The sequence below is a fragment of the Rutidosis leptorrhynchoides genome, chromosome 3 (genome assembly GCF_046630445.1).
Source record: "Rutidosis leptorrhynchoides isolate AG116_Rl617_1_P2 chromosome 3, CSIRO_AGI_Rlap_v1, whole genome shotgun sequence".
Classification (NCBI taxonomy): Eukaryota; Viridiplantae; Streptophyta; class Magnoliopsida; order Asterales; family Asteraceae; genus Rutidosis; species Rutidosis leptorrhynchoides.
In genome coordinates, this window is record NC_092335.1 from 256,160,968 (window position 1) to 256,167,101 (window position 6,134).

Here is a 6,134-nt window from a genome sequence, read left to right on the forward strand (position 1 = left end):
ACTTCCAAACCATTTGGAATACGCTTATTTACATGGTGAATCCGAATTATCTGTAATAATATCGTCTTCTCTTACTGAAAATGAGAAATCACAACTCATTTCTGTGTTGAAAGCTCATAAACCAGCCATTGCATGGAAGATTCATGATATTAAAGGAATAAGTCCTTCGTATTGCACACATAAAATCCTTATGGAAGAAGGTCATAAAACGTATGTGCAACGCCAACGAAGACTAAATCCTAATATGCAAGATGTAGTTAAGAAAGAGATTATTAAACTGCTAGATGCAGGTCTAATTTATCCAATTTCTGATAGTCCATGGGTAAGCCCAGTTCAATGCGTGCCTAAGAAGGGTGGCATGACTGTCATTACAAATGAGAAAAATGAGCTTATTCCTACTAGGACTGTAACAGGATGGCGTGTATGTATTGATTATAGAAAATTAAATGACGCCACCAGAAAAGATCACTTTCCCTTACCTTTCATTGATCAAATGTTGGAAAGATTAGCCGGAAATAGTTACTATTGTTTTCTAGATGGATTTTCCGGATATTTTCAAATTCCAATAGCACCCGAGGACCAAGAGAAAACCACATTCACGTGCCCTTATGGTACTTTTGCTTACAAACGCATGCCATTTGGACTTTGTAACGCCCCTTCAACCTTTCAAAGGTGTATGATGGCGATTTTTCATGACATGATAGAAGAATGCATGGAAGTTTTCATGGATGACTTTTCAGTCTTCGGTGATACATTTGAATCATGTCTAGCTAATCTTGAACGAATGCTTATTAGATGCGAACAATCAAATCTAGTTCTTAATTGGGAGAAATGCCATTTTATGGTTAAAGAAGGCATCGTTCTTGGACATAAAATTTCAAAAGAAGGAATTGAAGTGGATAGAGCTAAAGTAGATGTAATTGCTAAACTTCCACATCCCACCAATGTTAGAGGAGTTAGGAGTTTTCTAGGGCATGCCGGTTTTTACCGACGTTTCATAAAAGATTTTTCTAAAATTGCCACTCCTATGAATAAACTCCTAGAAAAGGATGCTCCATTCATCTTTTCAGATGAGTGTATCAAATCTTTTAATATTCTTAAAGAGAAACTCACTAATGCGCTGATCATGATAACACCAAATTGGAATCTACCATTTGAACTAATGTGCGATGCAAGTGATTTTGCAATGGGAGCCGTTTTAGGACAAAGGATTGAAAAACGATTTCAACCTATATATTATGCTAGTAAGACGTTACAAGGAGCACAAACGAACTATACAACTACTGAAAAAGAACTCCTTGCTATTGTCTTTGCTTTTGACAAATTTCGATCATACCTCGTTCTAGCAAAAACGGTGGTTTATACCGACCATTCTGCTCTTAGATACCTATTTTCGAAACAAGATGCTAAACCAAGATTAATCCGTTGGATCTTACTCTTACAAGAGTTTGATATTGAAATCCGAGATAAAAGAGGAGCAGAAAATCTCGCCGCTGATCATCTTTCTCATCTTGAAAATCCTGAATTAGAAGTTCTAAATGAATCGGCCATACAAGACAACTTTCCTGATGAATATATATTGAAGATAGATTATAAAGAAATTCCATGGTTTGCAGACTATGCAAACTACTTAGTTTGTGGATTCCTTGAAAAAGGATTATCGTACCAAAGACGAAAGAAATTCTTCAGTGATATAAAACACTATTTTTGGGAAGATCCACATCTGTTTAAAAGTTGTCCCGATGGAATAATACGCCGATGTGTATTTGGAGATGAAGCTAGTAAAATATTAAACCATTGTCACACAGGACCAACAGGAGGGCATTATGGGCCTCAACTAACAGCAAGAAAAGTTTATGATGCTGGATTCTATTGTCCTACAATTTACAAAGACGCACACCTTCTTTGCAAATCCTGTGATGCTTGTCAAAGGGCCGGAAAAATAAGTCAACGTGATGAAATGCCACAAAATGTCATCCAAGTATGTGAAGTATTTGACATTTGGGGTATTGACTTTATGGGTCCATTTCCAAAATCTCATAATAATCTATATATACTCGTAGCCATTGATTATGTATCTAGATGGGCGGAAGCACAAGCTCTCCCAACTAACGATGCACGAGTTGTAGTCAACTTTTTAAAACGTCTTTTTGCAAGGTTTGGAACACCGAAAGCTTTAATAAGTGATCGGGGTACTCATTTCTGTAATAATCAACTTGAGAAAGTTCTTAAAAGATATGGAGTAACTCAAAAAATCTCCACCGCATATCATCCACAAACAAGTGGAAAAGTTGAAAATACCAACCGAGCTTTAAAACGTATTCTAGAGAAAACCGTAGGATCAAATCCGAAGGAATGGTCCATTAAATTGGAGGATGCACTCTGGGCTTTTGGAACAGCCTACAAAACTCCAATTGGAACCACACCTTTTAGACTTGTTTATGGAAAAGCATGTCATCTTCCAGTAGAAATTGAACACAAAGCATTTTGGGCTTTGAAGACATGTAATCTTGATTTACATAAAGCCGGACGTCTACGATTAAGTCAACTAAATGAATTAGAAGAATTAAGACATGAAGCATACGAAAATTCGTTAATCTATAAGGAAAGAACGAAGAAATGGCATGATAAAAGAATCAGAAGTTTAAAAGAATTTAAAGAAGGAGACAGAGTTCTTCTTTTCAATTCACAATTTAAGCTATTTCCTGGAAAATTGAAATCAAGATGGTCTGGACCATTCATAATAAATTCAAATGGGATTGAATTTAAAGTTAATGGTCACAGAGTTAAACACTACATAGATAGTCCGATGGAAGTCGACAACGAAGTTAATCACAATTTCGACACCACAGCTAACTAAGTGTGGGGAGAATCAAGTCTTTAAAGGATAATATGTATTTCTGTTAGAGTTAGATTGTCTGTTTTCATGTAGTTCTCGAAAATGGAACCCGAATGGTCTTTCCCTAGCAGACCCTAAAGAACTAGTCTTCTCCCCCCATTCTGAATTTTTATTTTTTTTAGGAAATGAAGACTGCCTGTGAACTAAACCATGGTCTAATGCTACATGCTTTGATCACTAAACGTAATAATGACACACTTCTGAGTGAAATAGTATCAGTAATCAGAGAAAGATTGGATGGAGTTAGAAAAGAATCCAGATGCGAAGATAATAAGTTACAATTTGGTAAAGGAAAATCAAAATCCGCAGTGAAAAGAAGAGCACGACACCTAGAACGATGTCACAAATGCGGAAAATGGTCACATGGAGGTAAATGTTCAAATAATCAAACCTATTCAAATACCGAATTTGTTACTTTATGCAGAGACGGACCGTTCATATGTTTAGAAGAAAAGACACTGAATGCTCGAGGTTACGCCTATGTAGCCATGGAAAACCAATTAAACCGACTATCTTATGAATGGGATAGATCATATAACTAAGAAATCTATTTCACAGGTATGTTTGTACATTTTTTATTATTTTTATTTTTAACCTTTTGATAATAAATGCTAATTTGTTCGCTATAAAGTATTAAATTGGTATTGAATAAAATTAGGTTTGGCGACCGAAATTATTGATATCATTCAAAAATTTATTACATCACTGCGAAATTTAACGTTTATTCTTAAGGTATAAATATCTTTAATCAATCAACCCAAAATATTTCAAAAATTCGTCATGAGTTAAATTAGGTCTTGGAACCGAAATTACTTTACCGAAAAGAGGGGCACATATTTTTGATAATATTTGATTGATTAAAGTGGGATAAAAAGCCAAAAAGATTTTTAATTTTATTTTTACCATGTTTTTAAAATTAATATATAAATCTTAAATTAATATTGTAAACTTTGTAAAAACAATATATTTAAAATTGTAAAAATTAATATAAGTTTGGTGTGAATTTATAATATGAATTTTTAAATTAAGTTTGATGTGAATTTTTAATTTTTAAAATATGAATTTTAATTTTATGCATTTCAAATTTTAAGTTTGGTGTGAATTTTTAATATTAATTTTGAATTTTATATTTAAATTGTGTGAATTTAAAAACAAAAATTTACTTTATCTCATTAAGTTAAAAATATGATTTTTAAAATTCGTCGTAAGTTGAAGACTAGGTCGTTGAACCGAAATTGCTTTACCCGAGGGAGGGACGAGAACTTTTATTATCATTATTTTTAATCTTATTGAATTAAAGTATGCCAAAAACATTAAAAAACCCAAAAAAAAATTATAGCTTTTAAAATAATCGCTACAAAAAGACAAATTTTAAAATTTTTTGTCGAGGGACGGACTAGGACATCGATCCGAAACGACTTCGTCCTAAATAACAAGGGAAACAAAATTTTAAAATTAATTACTTAATTGTTTTAATTAGTATAAGATGTTAAAAAAAAAAAAACTCCGTGACTCGCGGAGTTTGAAAGGGAAAAACACAGCGACTCGCGGAGTTCTAAAAATACCGAAAAAAAATAAAAGGGGCAGAACTGATCAGTCCCCAACCCACACCACACATACAGCGAAAATACTGCGCGAAAAAACCCGGAAAACACCCCCAAAATCACAATTTTTAACCGTTAATCATCAAATCTTTTACTAAAATCATGTTGAGAAGGATGCTATCAAGGAATTACTCAAGAAAAATGGTAAATTTCTACACCTAAACACCATTTAATCCGAAAATTAGTGTTCTTGAGCAATTTTTTTCCCAATTTGATTTTGATGCTTTTTAGTGTAATTATGCTTAAATTGTTTATGTATTATGATTGTATAACCTAGATTGATGCTATTTAACATGATTAGAAGCCTTAAACTTCAAATTTTGAGTAATCTAGGGTTTGTGTTCTTGAGCAATTTGGGGCTTCTTGATATAAACAGGTTATGGCCGATTTTTGTCATGAATTGTTGCTAAATTAAGTAGTGTAACATGTTTAGGTAGTTAAATGATCCAAACTTTGAGCCTAAACATGATTTTGAGAATTAAAGCGGACTTTTTCAAGTCTAAAAATTCATGAACTTGATTTTTGAGAGATAATGCCATTTGAAACTTGTTTAATTGCTAGTAATGATTATTTTGACATGTTATTTGAGTTGAATGCTTATGAACTTGGCGAACATTTTCGTACATGCTTATTTGAAAAAGTGTAGATTTGATAAAAATGTGAAAATGAGCTTAAGTTTGATATAAATTGATCATGTCATTGTAATTATTTTGATTGATGATTTTGCTGACACTAATGCATATTTGGATGCACAAAAATTGTGTTTGATGTGTTTTGCAGACTGAAAGGGGTGAATCTTCATCCCAAGCTCGCAATGCTCCTGCTGAGAATGCGGAACAACAGGAGGTGAATAACTACTACAAACAAGATATACCTCATCCAGTCATGACATTTTCTGATATGCACTTGGAAGATTTGCACCCGAACCTGAGATTTGACAGACTTTGGATAGATTATCCAAAATACCAAAGGGGTTTGCATACTCTTCATTCTAAAGTTGTTGAGGTACCTAGGGTCATAGAATGGGGACCATTAGAAGCTGTAGAATTGGCCGGGCCAATTAGGGAATTACTTGCACAGAGGTATGGTAATTCTACTTTTAATGACTGGGTACGTTTATTCACCATGCGTAGACCTGTATATAAAGTATGGTGTGAAGAATTGTTGTGTAGTATAGAATTAAATGATCGGGTAGCTAGTTTAACCGATCGATCTTTTATTAGATTTTTGTTAGGAGGTTCGATGTTCCACATGTCTTTACTAGACATGGCTCAGGCTTTACGTATATATACGCCTGAGGAGTTAGCATCTGCCGATTGTAGAGGGTTGATACTAAATGGTAGAAAGATAGATGAAAATTTTGATACACATGGTGTATGGAGTCAAATGACAAGCCATCACCGATTCAAAGGGGGAAATTACTCTTATTTGGATATAGATAGAGCTGAATTAAGAGTGATTCATAGGTTTTTAGCTAATTCGATTACACAAAGAGGTAAGAACAAGGAAAAGGTAAATGAACAGGATTTGTTTTACCATATGTGTATTCGAGACCCACAAAGCGCTGTAAGTATACCTTATTGTGTGAGTTATTATTTATCAGCTATGGTTAGGGGGATGAGACCGCATAG